This window comes from Tenrec ecaudatus, chromosome 6 (assembly GCF_050624435.1).
Source record: "Tenrec ecaudatus isolate mTenEca1 chromosome 6, mTenEca1.hap1, whole genome shotgun sequence".
Classification (NCBI taxonomy): Eukaryota; Metazoa; Chordata; class Mammalia; order Afrosoricida; family Tenrecidae; genus Tenrec; species Tenrec ecaudatus.
In genome coordinates this window covers 132,708,102-132,727,653 of record NC_134535.1, presented here as the reverse complement: position 1 = coordinate 132,727,653, position 19,552 = coordinate 132,708,102, and the positions used below count along the sequence as shown (strand labels likewise).

At 40.5% G+C, this 19,552-nt stretch overlaps 1 non-coding gene across 1 annotated transcript; it reads left to right on the top strand.

Moving 5' to 3' along the window:
- The first annotated feature begins 444 nt into the window (after window positions 1–444).
- Window positions 445–550, top strand: LOC142452058 (U6 spliceosomal RNA). Its single transcript, XR_012785122.1, has one exon. It is a non-coding gene; the product is annotated as a U6 spliceosomal RNA (small nuclear RNA).
- The last annotated feature ends 19,002 nt before the right edge of the window (window positions 551–19,552 follow it).

The window sequence follows — 19,552 nt, the reverse complement described above, 5'->3', positions numbered from 1 at the left end:
TACGTCTCAACCTCTAAAACTACCGATGAAGATACTGAGTAATTCTACCAACTTCTTCAGTCTGAATTTCATCAAAATGCAATCAAGATAAACTGTAGCTATTGGTGAAAGGAATGCAAAAGTTGGGAGCAAAGAGGAAGAAGCAGTAGCTGGAAAATTTAGCCTTGGTGACAGAAGCCAAGATGCATGTCGCTTTTTAGTATTTTGCAAGACCGAAGACTTCTTCATTACAAATACTCTTTGACCACACCACAAATAGCTATTACACAGGCAGACTTCGCCAAGTAGAGCCCACAGAAATCAAACTGACTCTACAGATGAGAAAGACAAAGGAAAAACTCAATATCACTAGCCAAAACAAGGCCATGGACCAAATGTGGAACAGATCATCAATGGCTCCTATGCAAGTTCAAAAATTAAAGCTGATACAAATGAAAACAAGTCGTGCTCGCTTCGGCAGCACATAGACTAAAATTGGAACAATACAGAGGAGATTAGCCTGACCCCTGCGCAAGGATGACAACAAATTCGTGAAGCATTCCATATTTCAAAATAAAATAAAACAAGTCTCTGAGAGTCAAAATATAACCTTTAGTATATCTCATTTGAATTCTGAGAACATCTCAAGAACAGATTTGATATACTGAATACTAAAGACTGAAGAATGGATGAGCTATAGCATGACAAAAAGAATCATAAATGAGGAGAGCAAACGGTCATTAAAGACATATGTGTGTATATATGTATATATGTTTGTGTGTGTGTATATATGTATGTTTGTATATATATATATACCATAGTGAATGAAGGGGGAAGTGCAGAGTGGAGACCCGAGGCCCAAGTGTCAACCACTGGAGATTCCCTCACAGAGGGGTTTAGGAGAGGAGACGGGTCAGTCAGGGTGCGAGGTAGTACCGATGAAGAACACAGCTTTCCCCAGATCCTGGATGCTTCCTCCCCCCAGCTACCATGATCCGAATTCTACCTTGCAGGACTGGATAGGGCAGAGGCTGTACACTGGTGCATATGGGAGCTGGAGGCACAGGGAATCCAGGGTGGATGATACCTTCAGGACCAGGGGTGTGAGGGTCAAGGCTGGGAGAGTGGAAGGTGAGTGGGTTGGAAAGGGGGAACTGATTAAAAGGATCCACATGTGACCTCCTCCCAGGGAGATGGACGGCAGAGAAGAGGGGGAAGGGAGACTCCGGATAGGGCAAGATATGACAAAATAACAATCTGTGGATTATCAAGGGCTCATGAGGGAGGGGGGAGCGGGGAGGGAGGGGGGAAAAAAAAAAGAGGACCTGATGCAGAGGGCTTAAGTGGAGAGCAAATGCTTTGACAGTGATTAGGGCAAAGAATGTACGGATGTGCTTTATACAATTGATGTATGTATATGTATGAATTGTGATAAAAGTTGTATGAGCCCCTAATAAAATGTAATAAAAGAAAAAGAAAGAAAATGATTAGGGCAAAGAATGTACAGATGTGCTTTATACAATTGATGTATGTATATGCATGGATTGTGATAAGGGTTGTATGAGCCCCTAATAAAATGTTTTTTAAAAAAAGACAAGAAAGAAAGAAAAGTCCAAAGTGCATGTCAGAAGAGACTCTGAATTTGTTCTTTAATGAATATTAACTAAACCAAATGGAAGAAATAACAAAATAAAAGGGCCGAATAGAAAATTTCAAAAGGTCAGCTCAAGAAGACAAAGTAGAGTATTATAATGAAATGTGCTAAGACCTGGAGAAAGCCAGCAAGGAAAACAAACTCAGCATATCTCAAGCTGAAAGAATTGAAGAAAAAATGCCAGTCTCGAATTAGAATGTTGAAGGGTCAAAAGAAGATGAGAGGAATGCACAGAGTCACTACATCTGAAAGAATGGTTGATGTTCGATCATTTCAAAAGGTAGCATGTGATTCAGAAACAATGGTTCTTAAAAAAAGATGTCCACGCTACGCTCATGAAAAAAGACTCTAGGACTTCATGTAATACCAACTGAGATGTTTCAACAAGCTATTAAAGCACAGCAAGGACTCATTAATCTATGCCAAGGGGATGCTTGTATGGTTTAAAATCATGAAATGTGTGCATCGGGGTTGTGCCCTTTCACCATCCTTATTCAACTTGCATGGTGAACAAATAACCCAAGAAACTAGATTAGATTAAGAAGAATTCAGCGTCAAGATTGGAGGGAAGATGATTATTTTTTCTTTTTTTATTGATCTTATTATTGGGGGCTCTTACAGATATTATAACAATCCATAAATCAATTATATCAAGCAAATTTATACAGATGCTGTCATCATTATTTTCAAAACATTTTCTTTCTACTTGAGCCCCTTGATATCAGTTCCTCTTTATTCCCACCCTTCCCCACTCTACCACCCTGTGAACCCTTAATAAATATATATATATTAGCCCCTAATAAAATGCTTAAAATAAATAAATACTAAAAGATAAAATAAATAAATATATTTGTTCCATATCTCTTACCATACAATGTATCCCTTCACCCACAGTTCTTTCATTTGTCCCCCTCGAGGGGGGTTATACATCCATCAATGCCATCAGTTCCCCCTTCTCCCCATCTTCCCCCTCCCTTCCTCATGAAATTGTTACTCCCATTAGTGCTTCTGAGGGGTTTATCTATCATGCTTTCTGTGTATCAAGCTCTTAATTGTACACACGCCAGTCTAGCAGGATTTGTGAGGTAGAACTGGGGCTATGATAGTGTGGGGAGGAAGCATTAAAGAACTAGAGGAACGTTGTGTGTTTCATCAGTGCTACACTGTGGAGGGAGGCTTATTGATAACCTTCAATATGCAGATGACACAACATCTCTTGCTGAAAGTGAGGAGAATGTGGAGCACTTGCCGATAAAGATCAAGGACTGCGGCCATTACTATGGATTGCCACTCAACACAAATCCTCCAAATGGCACCAACAGACAATTTCACGACAAACGGAGAAAAGAGCGAAGTCATCAAGAATGTCATTCTGTTTGGATCCAGAATCAACACCCACGGAAGCAGCAGTCCAGAAACTAAATGATGTGTTGAACAGGGAAAATCTCTGCACAGGACCTCTTTAAAGTGTTGAAAAGCAAAGATTTCACTTTGAAGACTAACGTGCATCTGACCCAGGCCATGGCATTTTCAATAGTCTATATGCATATAAAAGGTGGACAATGAAGAAGGAAGATCAAAGAGAAGCTGATGCATTTGAAATAGAATGTCGCAGGGTGCATTGTGGACTACTAAAGAACAAACAAATCTGTCTTCAACTAAGCGCGACTGGAACGCTCCTCAAAAGTGAGGATGGCAAGACCTCATGTCACGTACTTTGGATGTAGTGTCAGGAGAGCTCCTCTCTGCAGGAGGACATCTTGCTTGCTGAAGCAGAAGGTCAGTGAAGAGGAAGACACTCAAGAGCTGGACTGACACAGCGGCTACAATGACGGGCTCAAGCTCACTAACTGAAGGCGGCATAGGACTGTGCTTCCTACCGTTGGGCACAGGGTACCTGGGAATCATAATCGATTTGAGGCACCTAACGACAACAGTCATCTCTCAACAACCGTCTTCCAGCTCCTCGTTAGTCCCCTGCATCGTACTTGTTCATCCGTGAAATGGAGTTAACAACAGTGTCTAGATCTTAAAAGTCATCTGAAGATTAAATGAGATTCTCCATGTTAAGCTCTTAGCCCACTGTTGGCACATGGTAAACATTAATGTCGGTCACACTTTTTTCATTTCTCAGGATGCCTGTGGGAATTAAACCGTACGCCTGAGTGCATCTTTCTCTGAGGAGTTGAGTGGCAGTGGCTTGATAAGCAGTGCAGCTGCCGTCAGACAATAGACAAGGACAGGAAACAGAAAGAATGCTCTAGCCCTTGGGAATCATGGGAGAATTTTTAAAAGCAGAATGTTTGACTGATTTGGAACCTGGCCCAGTTACTAAAACCAGCACAGAGATGCTTGAGAAAAATGCCACCCAACCTCCTGAAGCCATATAACTCAGTCACCCCACCCCGCTCCATTTTACATAAAAGGATCTCTGAATCACCACTCCCATTCCGGACCACCCCACTCCTTTACATTTCAGCCCGCTTGAGATGTGAAGCACATAGCAGACTTGCCAGCCACTTCATTTCCGAATACAAATGATCAGGAGTCCGGGGCAGAATGATATTTCCCCTTCTACATATTCTTCTTACAATGTGACCTTGGCACGGCTCTCTTAGAGGTGGGGCTCTGTTTTTCCTTTTTAAATGTGACTGTAGATGCTGCGTGACTTCTGAGGCTAAGTCATACAGGCGCTCTTGGGTACTCAGTCATATGTCACGAGAAATCCCAAACTGTGAAAAGACACCTATGGAGAGGCGTCAATGTCACAAGCCCCCAGCCAACTGAGCTCTCAGCTGAGATGTGGGTGAGCCTTCTTGATAAGTGGACCCTCCAGCTCCCAGTGGCCATTTCAACTGCTGTTCCCTTGGACAGAAAAGAAGCACCCTGCTGGGCACTACCCAACGTGAAATTAATAAACACAATAATTTGCTTTTCCCTCTCCAAACAAATGAACTTTATTATAATCCAAAGAAGGAAATTAATATGCATATTAACTTTTATGAAGCCAATTTTGCCAAGGTCTAAGCTAAATGGTAATTCACAATATAATAATAAAAATGTTATTTTCCTTCTTCGCTTGTTCTAAGTTTTCAATATAAAGATATCTATATCTTAACTTCTGAAATTGTCTTCTTTGTTAAGATTTGCCCAAATAAGGACTTTGTCTGCATGAAATTCTTATGCATCTCTCTTTTTATCATATGAGCTTTTAACATGTGAAAATGTGGAAGAGTACAGTAAACATTATTAGAACATCTATTCCATGTCAGATATCATGCTGTGTGTTGTACGGTAATTCATCTAATCCCTCAACTCTGACTAGTAGGTATTAAATCCAGTTTTAAGAATAAGGAACTTGAGGTTCAGAAGCTTAAAGTAAATTGCTCAAGTTGCAAACCTGCCTGAATTAAAAATGCATGCTTTTTACATGATTTCAGACTATCTACCCCTGAAGTGAGAATTTAATCTTTTTATAGAAAATAATGTTTAAAAAAAAGAAAGAAAGAAACTAATGTTTGAATCTTGCCCTGAGGTTATAATGTACCAGAATATATTAAAACTACAAATAACTGAAAGCCCAGCCAACAGTATTTAAACCATAAAGATACTTACAATTCACAAAAGGGTTAGAAATAGATTTCGTAGTTTGCACTTAGGCCCACATCAGGATTTGGCAACAACATTGGCAGGACCCAATTGAAAAATATTTGTCTAATCAAGAATTTGAGATTCACTTTTCTGATATGATCGCTGAAGACAAAATGGGTGCATAAGTAAATGTGGTGAAGAAAGCTGATGGTGCCTGGTAATTAAAAGATATAGCGTCTAGGGTCTTGTGTTAGGTCTTGTTTCAGAGAAACAAATACAAAGATACTCATGTATATGTATAAGAAAGAACTTTATATCAAAGAGCAATTGCGTATTGAGGAAACATCCCAGTCCAGTCCAGATCAAGTCCATAAGTCCAATATGAGGCCATATATGCAATACTAGTTCATAAATTCCTGTTCAGACTCACGCAGAACTTGCAATAATGTCAAATGCTAGAAGATCACAGACTTGTAGGTGAAAGTCTTGCAGATCCAATGCTAGTGGAAGCAATTCGGCGCTGGTGTGGGTCTGCACATGGTTCCTCCATCTGAGTGTCTCAACAGCAGGAATGTGAAGCAGTGAGAGAGAAGTTCCCAGAATCCTCATAAGAAGCCATGCCCACCAGGAGGCATCATCAGGCTATGACCTGATTAACAGACTAGATTCCACCCCTTCACTCTATCAAGTGGACATGAAATTATGTAACTACCATACGTCTTCAAGGCTGGAAGTCAAACAAGTGGACGTCTAGTAGGGAAGCAACAAAGCCCATATGAAACAAGCCCACTAGCCTGTGTGATCATGAGGTATCGACGGGAAAAGATATCAGAAGTTCAAAAACAAGCAACAAAATCGATGTGTAGGGGTGGAGATGAAGTTGAGACCCCAAACCCACCTGCAAGATAACTGGACAGTCCTTCTCGGAATGGCCACATGGAAGGGATGATAAATCCAGGGTGTAGTATAGCACTGATGAAACACACAACTATCCTCTCGTTCTTTAATATTTTCTCCCCTTACTATTATGGTTTTTATTTGTTTTACCTCATTAACCATGTTAGGCTTGCATATGTTCATTTGTATGATTAAGATTGTTTGACTCATGAAAGCCACGCTAGATGACCCTTCAGTACCAGTAACAGGAGTACTGGTTCCCTGAGGGAACAGGAAGTGAGCGGAGCTGGAAGGGGGACCTGATAGCACTGATGAATATAATCCCACTTGAGGGGAGTAAACAACAGAATTGTGTGTGAATGGATATATTGGGTGGTGTAAGATGCGGCAAAAATAAATAAATAAGCATTCCTGGTGGGGGAGGATGGCAGAGGGAGGGGATAAAGAGGAGTTGATATCAAGGCGTTCAAGAAAAAAAATGTTTTGAAACTGACTGGTAGCAATTGTACAATACTGCTTGATGTGATTGAACTATTGAATGTTATTCTATCTGTAAGTACTCTCAACAAAATGACATAAAAAAGAATTTGATATGATATAAAGAACTTGTATAACTCAATAATAAGACAAATATTTTAATGGACAAAAATTTTAACAAATATTCTACTACAGAATATATAAGGGTGACAAATAAGCATAACAAAACATTATCATTAATCATTAGAGAAAAGTCTATTAAAACCATATTGATAAACAATTAACTACATACCCACCCACTCACTAGTCACTGCCATAGTTGATTATAGGACAGAGTAGTCCCCATCCCCTTTGGGCTTCTGAGACTGAAAATGTTTATGGGAGCAAAAACCTCATTTTTATTCCTCTGGGTGGCTAGAAGGTTGGAACTCTTGGCATTGCAGTTAGCAACCCAACGCATAACTCACTATGCCCATCACCAGGGCTCCTTATACATCTATTAAAATGATCAATCCTGATACATCTATTAAAATGGTCAATCTTAGCAGAGGGACTTTGGGTCTCTACTGAAGGCTGTACTTAACACAAGAATACTTTGTTCTGATAACCTGGCACTCTTTGATACTCACCTTTCCTACACGATTGCTGAAGACAAATGTGTGCATAAGCAAATGTGGTGAAGAAAGCAGATGGTGCCTGGCTATCAAAAGATACAGCATCTGGGGTCTTAAAGGCTTACAGTTAAACAAGTAGCAACCTAGCAGGGAAGCAAATAAGCCCACATGGAAGAAGCACTCCAGCCTGTGTGATCACAAGGGGATCAGCTGTGTGTCAACGGGATCAGCTATCAGGTATCAAAATATCGCCCCCCCCAAAAAATACCCCAAACAAACAACTATATCAATGCAAATTAGAGGGTTAGAGTGGAGACCCAAAGCCCAACTATAGACAGCTAGATATCCCCCCACAGACGGGTTATAAGGAAGGGATAATTCAATCAAGGTGTAGTACAGCACCAACAAATCACACACCATTCCTTGAGTTCCTGAATGCTTCCACCCCCCACCGCCTCCACTACTATGACCTAGTTTTATCTTAAAAATCTGGCTAGACAAGGATCCACATGTGACCTCTTCCCTGGGAGAGGGACAGCAGAGAAGGGGGGAAGGGAGACTCCGGATAGGGCAAGATATGACAAAATAACGATGTATAAATTACCAAGGGCATATGAGGGAGGGGGGAATGGGGAGGGAGGGGGAAAAAAAAAGAGGACCTGATGTAAGGGGCTTAAGTGGAGAGCAAATGCCTTGAGAATGATTGGGGCAGGGAATGAATGGATGTGCTTTATACAATTGATGTATGTATATGTATGGATGATGATAAGAGTTGTATGAGTCCCTAATAAAATGTAAAAGAAGAAAAGAGAAAAAAATGATTAGGGCAAAGACTGTACAGATGTGCTTTATACAATTGATGTATGTATATGTATGAACTGTGAAAAGAATTGTATCAGCCCCAATAAATTGTTTAAATAAATAAATAAATAAATAAAATTTAAAAAACAAATAAAAAAAAATCTGGCTAGACTGGAGAACACACATTGGTACAGATAAGAGCTCTTGACACGTGGAATTCAGGACAGATAAACCCCAGTAATGGAAGCAGAGACATCATGAGAGTAGGGAGATAGTTGGGGAGGGGGAACGGGGAGAAAGGAGGAACCCATCAGAAGGTTGGATATATAGCCCACCCCCACCCCGAAGGGGACAAATAACAGAAATGTGGGTGAAGAGAGACAATGGACAGTGTAAGATATGAAATAATAATAACAGTATATAATTGATCAAAGATTCATGAGGGGAGAGGAGGGAGGGGAAAAAAGAGGAGCTTATACCATGCACGCAAGTAGAAATTGTTTTGGAAATGATGATGGCAACACATGTACAAATATGCTTGATACAACTGATGCATGGAATGTTATAAGATCTGTAAGAACCACCAATAAAAAGATTTTTTAAAGGTCGATCTTAAAAGGATTGATAATATCTAGTGTTTATGATGATGTAGAATAAGAGAAATTGTCATAAATTGTTAGTAAAGGTAAAACAGTACAGTCACTCTGGGAAAATACTTGGGTAGTTCCTTATAAAGTTACTTGCCTTTCAACATAACCATACCACTCTTATTTACCTAAAAGAAATGAAAAACAAGTCTACACAAAAACTTGCTCTAGGACTTGAAGGCTCTGCTCACACTCTCAGCCTGGGTGCCGCTCCTCTGCTCTGTCCTATGGTCTCTTTAACACAGGCTTTCGCTTTGAAGTGGCATGGCTTCTGCGCTCAGACAAGAAGAAATCTTGAACATACTCCACTCCTGGTTCTTCTTTCTTAATGGTCCCCAAAATTCTTTCTTCTGGTTTCTGGGATGCATCACTTTTAAAACTAAGGGCACGGCAAAGCCGACCAGTTCCCTTTATCAGTTTCATGTGTCCGATTTTCATAGCTTCACCCAATTAACTGGTGGGAGTTACAGAGATCTAGGAGAGCCATACTAAGAAATTTCACTTTACTATGGATGTTCATAAACCAAACACATTGCCATCATCAGCGCTTTTTATAATTAGTCAACTCAAATTCAATGCTACTAAGTTGATTCTGACTCATAGTGGCTATATAGGATAGACCAAAACTGGCTTTCAGAAATTATACATTTTTATGGAAGTTGAAAGCCTCCTCTTTCTCCCATAGAGTAGCTGTGCTTGAACCAGTGGGCTTGAATCAATGACCACCGTGCGGTTCCAAGTTAAATGTGAAATCCACTGCTCCAGAGGGGTCTATATACTAGTTCATTAGAGAATGGATAAGCAAATGATGGTACCTTCATGTCATGGCAAGAAGCAGGTAACAAAAAGAGGAAGAGCTCTTCAGAAACTACCGGAGGTTCCACTCACTAGGAGGGCTATCCTCCACTTCCTGACAGTGAGAAATTCAACTGAAAGCCAAGTAGACCCGACTTAAGGTGGAGAGCAACACCACCTGCTGACAGACTCCTGCTTACCATTGATGGGGCGTGGGTTGCTTCTGTGAGCCCAGCTCCTCCCCAGCACAGCTGATTTTCCTGGCCCCTGAGGCAACTGAGCCAGTCAAACTTCTTACCTTGCTGACCTCTGGGGATTCTGATGGATAACAGACTGAGTGGGAAGCAGATGTAATTAGTACCTAAACTTCACTTATCACCATTTTCTTCCCTTCCTCCTTCTTTCCAGCTTTGTTCTTTGATGCCTCCCCCTCCCCTCCATGGGAGCCTGAACCTACACACGTGTATGCACAGGAATCCATGCCCTCAAGGTGGTTCTAGTTTTTATTATATATTCTTTGGGTTTTTTTTGTACTTTGTTCTATTATAATACGTTTTATTTTTTTCCTAGTTCCCTATTTCCTCTTTCAATGTTGTGACCCCACCCCCCTGAGAATATGCATTTCCCACAGGCAAACACAGGCAGGCCTGTAGATTCTGGCACACTCGCATAAACAAGGGTTTCCCTCCTTCCCCCTCTGCAGTATACATGGTGCACTAGCAACAGAACTTCAACACCCACACTGAAGTCATACCCAAATCTTTTGTCTCTCTTGTCCCTCCTTTTCTCTGTACCCATTATCTTTTCCTGCTTTCCCTCTTTTTCCATGAAATATGTCCATGAAATCTATTATTCTGATTACCTTCCTAAAATACATTTTCCCAAACTTGTTGGCCTATCAAGACAGCTACTTATTATTGTTAGCATTATTTTAATTTAAGGGTCCCCAGGTTGGCAGGGTAGGGGAGGGAAGGGGGAAAAAAAAAGGAAAGCTGATGTCAAAGAGAACAAAAGAGAGATAATGTTTTGAAATTGTTGAAGGCAATAATTGTACATGTCCTCTTGAGATAACGATGTATGCTTTGCTATAATATATGTAAAAGCCCCCAATAAAATGATTTATTTTTTTTAAAAAGAAAGAAAATGAGGTGATCCCTATAGACTACAGGAACTGAGACAGAATCTTCCCCAGAGAAAAAGCCAGTGTCCTGGATTCAGACTTACAGCTTCCTAAGTAGTGAGAAAATAAATGCATGCTTATTAAAGCTATCCATTTCTGTTATAGTAGCAGTAGGAAATGAAGGCAACAGATTATACCTCAATAAAGATGATTACATACAAAAAGCCAAAGTGCACAATTTTTAAGAATTTACCAAAATAGTTATACATTCAACACATCAGGTTAATTGCTAGGGTAATGTTATGTCATTGAGTGGGTTGCGAAACACCACCCAGTCCTGCACCACCCTCACAGCGGTGTTCTGTTTGACCCGCTGTTGCTGTGGAGGAAGGTCATGATGGCAGCTCATGGAAATAAAGGGAGTAGTCTGGGGAATAAGAAAAAGAAGAAAGACGATTTCTGTATAGACATTCTAAATGATTTTGGCAGGCACTTCCAGTTGCCTGACTCAATAACTATTCTGCCCTTCTCTCTTACCTACCGAATCCTACTGTAGTTCAGAATGGTGGGGGTGATTGCAGGAGCAGATTTTCCCATAAACAAGCTAAGTACAGATTTACTGATCTGTAGTGAACCATTGCGAGGTGAGGCACGAATGGCTTCGTGAAGCTTCAGGACCAGCTGTAGACTTCTTACCCTTGTAGGTTCCATTCGGCTTAGCCCTGTAGTTTCTGGAGGTGCGCTGGTGGCCCTGTCTGCTACGTGAAGACATACCAGAATGAGGGCGACAGTTCCGAGCCACAATTCCATTTCAGCTTTTGCCTATTCCTCTTGCAGCCATCAAGCTCTTAGACAGATGTAAGTATATATGCGGTTAAAGTAAAGATAAGGAAAAAGTGTTCCTACAGGAGGTTGTTGACGCAAAACCCCTATCAGAGATCTCCTCAGGCGCCTGCAGGAAATGTTTTAAGCTACTTCCCTGGGGACCAATCTGTCAAACCTGCCTTAGTCGGGTATTTAAACTAACCAATGCAAATAGAGGACATTTGTGTTTCTAACCAGTCACTGTGAAGGCTTTATTTTGAGTTATCTTGCCTTTGGCTTCTCTGATCTTGCAATTTCCAATAGAATAGTGCATCCTTAGTTCTTGATTTTACTTCAAAAAGATGCCTCTGTTGCTCCACTTAGCGCCTTTAATGTTGCTCCATGTTAGCACACTTGATTCCACTTTGGGAGATAGGATGTGATCTGGTTCTTTTTTCTTCTTCTTCTAAGTGGTTTGAATCTTCCATAAATTGCATTTGCTTTTAGTTTAACTTAACGGCTTATGTGTCCTTACTCACTGACATTTGGAAACTATTCACTACAGATTAATAAATTCAAGTAAACCTGTGCTAACCTTGTTTACTGGGTACTCCCTCCCTGTCAGTGGTTAGAAATTTCAAAAGAGGCTTTGATTCTTTAGGAAAGTGCTATGGGACTGGGAGAGAGAGAGAGAGATGCCAGGCATACTGAGAAGCAGAATCTTGGATGTGATGGAGAACTTCACATTTTCACCACAGATTTAGTAAGTAAGCACAAGTAAATCTATGCTTACCTTGCTTATTGGATAACCTAACAATGTGTGAATTGGTGACACCATTTTGACCACTGAGTTATAAGTATAAGACTTGATGAAGTTTCTTATACGAACCAGGCTCAGCTAACGTGTTTTCATCTATTTGCTGTCTGGAACATGGATGTGAGACTGGAGATGGAGCAGCCATACTGTGACCAAAAGGCAAACAGTCACCTGGTGAGAAGGCAAGCCCAATACCCAGTGCGCAAGTAGAAAGCAAATGTATTGAGAATGATGATGGCAACAAATGTATAGATGTGCTTGACACAATGGATGGATGTATGGATTGTGATGAGTTGTACGAGCCCCCAGTAAAATGGTTTTAAAAAGAAAAAAAAAGATGGCAAGTCCAAAAGATGAGAGGTGAGACATTAATGACTCTAAGAAGCTTCAATACCTGCTTTAGACTTATTACCCTACCAAGTGAGAAAAATTGACTTCCATTTTGTTTGGCCACCATAGTTTCTAAAGGAGCCCTGGTGGCACAGTGGGCTGAGCATTGGACTGCTAACTGTGAGGTCAGTTAGTAGTAGTAGTTAGTTAGTAGTGAGTGAGGTCAGAGTAGTAGTTCTTGCTTTGTTCTATCTCATCACTGTCATCGAGTGGAATCTGGATCATAGAGACCCTACAGAACAGGTACAACTGCCACGGTGGGTTTCAGACTGTAACTCTGTGTGAGCAGAAGCCTCATGTTGTCAGCAGGGCAACATGTAACCCAGTATGCTTCTGGGGCTCCTGTTCTGTCTGGGAGGGCTGCTATAGGTCAGAATCAACTAGAAGGCCATGGTGGTAGGTAGCTAATAGGGTTTCTGGGATACGTAAACAGATACGACTCTAACTGATAAAATAGTTACATCATTTCACCGGCATAGATTAAGTAAGTTCTTTTCCTACAGGGCCATTCAACTGGATGCCAACAGATTGGTTTTGATTTGTTCCTTGGAGGGTTGAACAGACAAAAGTGATCCTTGCATTAATAGTTTATTATTATTATTTTTCATAATAGATGTTTAAGGGTTAACTTCTCTGGGCTGAGCACCAGACAAAATTCCTACCAGGAATTCAGTCTTAAAGAGGATACTTGCATGTAAATAGATATATTTGAAGTATTTTAAAAATAATTTTATGGGGGGCTCAGACAATTCTTATCATAATCCCTACATACATCCATTGTGTCAAACACATATGTATATTTGCTGCCATCATCATTCTCAAAACATTTGCCTTCTACTTGAGCCCTTAATATCGGCTCCTCATTTTCTCCTTCCTTCCCCACTCTCCCCTACCTCATGCACACTTCATAATTCATAAATTATTATTTTGTCATGTTACACTGTCCGACGTCTCCCCTGCCTTCTTCTCTGCTGACCATCCTCCAGGGAGGAGGCTATACATAGATTCTTGTAATTGGTTCCCCCTTTCCACCCCACATTCCCTCACACTCCAGGCATCGCTACTCTCACCACTGGTCCTGAAGGGGTCATCTGTCCTGGATTCGCTGTGTTTCCAGTTGCTATCTGTGCCTATGTACATCCTCTGGTCTAGTCAGATTTGCAAGGCAGAATTAGGATCATGATAGTGGGTGGGGAGGAAGCATTTAAGAACTAGAGGAAAGTTGTATGTTTCATCTGTACCCTGACTGGCTCATCTCCTCCCCACAACCCTTCAGTAAGGGGGTGTCCAGTTGCGTACTGATGGGCTTTGAGTCTCCACTCTGCATTCACCCTCATTTACAATAATGATTTTTTGTTCTTTGATATCTGATAACTGGTCCCTTCTATACCTCGTGGTCAGACAGGCTGGTGTGCTTCTTCCATGTGGGTTTGGATGCTTCTCAGTTATATGGCCACTTGTCTATCTTCAAGTCTTTAAGACCCTATATACTATATCTTTTGATAACCTGGCACCATCAGCTTTCTACACCACATTTGCTTATGCACACATTTTTCTTCAGCAACCGTGTCAGGAAGGTGTGCATCATGGAATACCAATTTAATAGAATGTGTTCTTGCATTTGAGTAAGTACTTGAGTTGGGGCCCAATGCCCATCAGCTGCCTTAAGACTAAACCTATAAATATATGCATGTAGATCTATTTCCCTGCCCTTCTATGTAAATATATTTACATGTGTACATGCCAGTATTTAGACCTCTATAAATACCCTTTCTCACCTAGTTCTTTCCTCTATTTCCTTTTACTTTCCTCTTGTCCCACTATCATGCTCAGCCTTCATTTGGATTTCAGGAATTTCTCTCGGTTACATTGCCCTTGCTGAATCCCTACCAGGCCTCTCATACCCTCCTTGCCACTGATTTTGGATCACTTGTTGCTCTAAAGTATTTGTTAAAGAGAAAGACTGAAAAGATACCAAACACAGAGCCCAAATTCTTCCAGATATTTTTTTCAAAACTTAAACAATAGTGCCTAAGCTTTTCTTTCTGCCAATGATAGGCAAATTATTTCCACTGATTCTTTTTGCTAACCCAAGATCAATTGTATTTAACCAACTCCTGATTCTACTTGGCACCAAAGGGAACAGATATTTCACGGACTTGAAATCTACAGATAATTTTCAGATGATATTGAAGGCAATGATGTCAACCTACTTAGTGTTTTACCAGAACTGCTATTGCAAAAGAGTTGTCCTTCTTTGGCGACTTTCTGGCAAAGGTCTTAATGAGCTATGGAAAAGCCAAATCATCATTCAGAAGGAAAGGAAAGCAAGCAGTCTGGATAATCCAACATATCAAATGTATACAGATAGGTATACCATTGCTGTCATGTTGACTCTGATTACTCTACAGGGTAACATAGAATTGTAAATCTTTACAGGCGCAGACTGCCTTGTCATAACTGGTGATGTCAAACAGCTGACCTTTCAGTTAGCAGCCCAATGCTCAACCACTGCCCCACAAGCCAGGGCTATAGATATATCTGTATATATCATTGCTAGAATAAATGATAAGCCAAAAAAACCCTACTTTCATGAGGCTAATTCCAACTCATAGTGACCCTCAATAAGGCTTCTGAAATTGCAAATCTTTAAGGGAGCAGACAGCCTACCTTTCTCCTATGGATGATAGCTTACAATACAATGGATTTATAAAATGGATTAGTTCAGCTACAGATTGACCCTGAAATTGCTGATACTTGATCTTTTTAATATATATAAACTCACTGCCATCAAGCAGATTCTGACTCATAGCGACCCTATTGGGCTGAGTAGAACTGCCTTTTTGAGTTTCTGAGGCTGTAACTTAAAATTTTTAAAATTTTATTTTAGCTGTAAATTTTTACAGGAGTAGAAAGTTTATCTTTCTCCTGTAACTCTTACTCATGGAGCCCTGATGGAGTAGTGGTTAAGTGGTGGGCAGCAATTCACATGGTTGACAGTTCAAAACCACCAGCAGCTCCAAGGGAGAAAGATTGGGCTTTCAAAATGCTGATCACACAGTGAGCAGCCTAATGTGTAGTCCACTCCCCACTAAGGCTCCTTTCTATATACGTATATATTTACATATCTATTTTTTCCCCAAAGGCTACTTCTTAAGGTTTAGTGGATAAGGCAAAAGATGAAACACATCAGAAATAGGGGAAAGGAGGGGAACTGATTACAAGGATCTACATGTGACCTCCTCCCTGGGGGACAGACAACAGAAAAGTGGGTGAAGGGAGATGTCGGACAGGGAAAGATATGAGGAAATAATAATTTATAAATTATCAAGGGTTCATGAAGGAGTGGGGAGCGGGGAGGGTGGGGGAAAAATGAGGAGCTGATGCCAGGGGCTTAGGTGGAGAGCAAATGTTTTGAGAATGACGAGGGCAATGAATGTACAAATGTGCTTTACACAATTGATGTATGTATGGATTGTGATAAGAGTTGTATGAGCCCCTAATAAAATGATTAAAAAGGAGATGCAACAAATGTGTAGAATCCCTTATGTACATAAGATTTATTTATTCAATATTATTGAGTGCCTACTATGTGCGGTCTCCTGTAGTTCAATCAGTTAGCACATAGTATCAAAGAAAGTAGCATCATGCTTCGGCTGGGAGCTCCTGAAGGGAGAATGCCTATCTTTTTCTTTTTTGGTTACAACATAGTAAGGTGTATTCTGCCCAGTTATTCGCTGACATAGTGGTTTTAAAGTGGAGCATTTCCATCCATAGTACATTGTTTTCTGTAAATTGGAGACTTAGTACAAATTTCACATGTACATAGCCATTAAGGTGCAGCAAGCAATGGCTCAGCATATCATATATCCAAATATGGAATGATATGGGGCATGGTACAAACCCTTCCACCAACTGCTTTCCTGAATTGCTTTCATTGAATTGGGACATTTCAGTATTAGAAAGGGACTAGGAGGCCATTTAGTCTCAGGCAGTGAATGCAGAACAAAGAGATACTTTTTCAGGGCATAGATTTTCTGTAATAAATAAGGCAATTAAGTTACTATTGATCACTGACCTTCCTGAAGCTATAAAACCAAGAGGTAATCCTTTTTGACTGTAAAAACCCTTCTCTCAAAGGAGTAAGAATTGAGCTAATGGATATAGAACTAAACTTATTCTCAGTAGAAGCTACAAAAATGCAGTAAAAACAATCATTTTATATTTGTAGAGTGCTCCATACTTTTTAAAGCTATTTTCAGTAGCAATAATTATGCTTATGTTTGTAATACTTAGCTTACAAAGCTCCTCTCCTCAAGAGACTTCAATCTTCCCCAAATTCTGTTAGGTGGGTAAGGCAAGTATTATGTTTAAAAGCATCTCATTTGTACAGTTTCATTCTTAAAGAAAAGTTGCAACAACAAAAAAGTTGCAGTAGTCCAACGAGCATCCATAAACCCTACACTCATATTCTCCAACTGTTAACATTTTACCATGTTTTCACTCCCTATATATGTATGTATGCATTTTTTATATAATATGTAACCACGTTTCAGCAGAGCTTCCAGACTAAGATGAACTAGAAGACAGGCCTGGCAACTACACACAACTTTCCTCTAACTGTTTGGTGCTTCCTTCCCCCCACTATCAGGACCTCAGTTCTACCTTACAAATTGGATTAGACCAGAGCATGCACACTACTACAGATGAGAGCCTGAAACACAGGGAATCCAGGCTAGGTAAACCCCTCAGGGCCAAGGAGAGTAGAGATACCAGGAGGATTAGAGGAGGGTGGGGGGAGAAAGGGGGAATCGATCACAAGGATCAACCTATAACCCCCTCCTAGGGGGATGAACAGTGGAAAAGTGGGTTAGGGGTGGCAGAGGACCATGTAAGATATAAAAATAATAATGTATGACTTATTAAGGGTTTGTGAGGGAGGGTGGACAGGAGAGGGAGGGGGAAGAAATGGGGAGCTGATATCAGGGACTCAAGTGGAAAAAGTGCTTTGAAAATGATGATTGGCTGAGGGAGGGGCGAGTGGGGAGGGAGGGGGAAAAAAGAGGACCTGATGCAAAGGGCTTAAGTGGAGAGCAAATGCTTTGAAAATGATTAGGGCAAAGAATGTACAGATGTGCTTTATACAATTGATGTATGTATATGTATGGATTGTGATAAGAGTTGTATGAGCCCCTAATAAAATGTTTTTAAAAATGTGTATTTGGAAAAATGCAAAAAAAAAAAAAAAGAAAATTATGATTGGCAGCATATGTACACATGTGCTTGACACACTGGAAAATGTATGGATTGTGATAAGAGATGTAAGAGCCCCCAGTAAAAGTATTTAATAAAAAATTTAGTCAATAAGAACCCTATGAATCACAGTGGTCTGATGTGAAATCTGCTGCGGGATGGTGCAGGGAAGAACAGGGTTTCCTTCCACTGTGGATGGGGCTACCACACGGGTGGCTCAGCAGCTGTTAACAACATCAATGAAATTTACAGAAACAGACAGCTTCATCCTTTCTCTCCTGGCGTGGCTGTGGGATTCAAAATGCTGACTTTTAAGTGAGCAGTCGAACACTGAGCCTCCCAGAGCTCCTATGTAAAATAGCCAAATCCATTGTCATTAAGTGAATTCTGACTCAGGGTGAGCAGGCAACCTCATCTTTCTCCTATGGAGTGGTTGGTGGGTTTGAACCTCTGATCTTACTGTTATCAACCTAATGTCTAACCCACAGTGCCACCAGGGCTCCTTTATAAACAGCAGTGGAGTAGTAACTTTTGGATTAGTTATATATAAAAAAAAGTATTTGTTGCTTGGGAGGTTTTTCCCTCCTCCTTCTGGGTGGTAAATGATGGTAAACCTTAAAACTTAGAACATTTTACATTCAATGAATATTGTAGCTCTTACTTCATGAGGTTATCTCCATTTTAAAAGCATTTCAATAAAAAAAAAGCATTTCATTTAGAATGCTGGAATTCATACATGCAAACTTCTTAAAACAGGATGTGGCACATATAAGCACTCTTATTACTATATTTTTAAATGTTTAGTTACTATTGTCAGGTTTCTCAAGAGAAACAACTGTTAAAAAGAGAAAGGCAGGTAGAGATTTATTTTAAAACACTGACTCACATAATTGTAGGGACTGACAAGTCTAACATCTAATGCTAGGTGGCAGCCTGGAAACTCATGCAGAATTTCCACATCTCGAGGCAGAATTCCTTCCTCTCAGTGTCACCTCAGTTTTGCTCTTACAACTTTCAACTGATTGGATGAGGCCTATCCACATCATCGAGTAGTCTTCTTTCCTTACAATCAACTGCTTCTAAATGTTAATCACATCTACACAACACTCCCACAGCCACATTTAACTAGTGTTTGACCAAACTGGGCATCATCGTCTAGCCAAGGTGGCACATAAACTCACCATCACAATCTTCCTTATTTTCAATAGTTGTACTCTCTAATCTAGCTTCTCATGGGCTGTCATGATCAGTTAGGCTATGGCAATGGCAAAAGTAAGGGTTTCCTCAAGGTGAAAATACACTTAAGTCAATGGCATGAAAGCAGAGGAAGGTCTATGAGCACACAATCACTTCTTGCGAAACCAGACTCTTTAATTCCTTTTACTGAAATGGAAGGTAAATGAAAAAGCTCTGGAAATTAAAATATCAAAAGTTATGTGGCAGCCCTGGTCTGGTTTCTCTCTTCCAACAGGTTCTGTGCTGACCCACGTCTGTTCTGCCACTTTATTGTCTCGCAGGACTTCTAGAAATACGAAGATACATCACAGGAAAAGGGTCCACTTCATTCTATACCTTGACTGATTTGGCAGTAACAGGAAGAGCCAGGGCTTCTCCAAACTGCCTCGCATCCAGCTAAACCCCCACCCTTGAAGTGCGTTATCTTAGATACAGATATTTCACATTGTAGTAGGGTAGATCTACCCCAGATGGGAT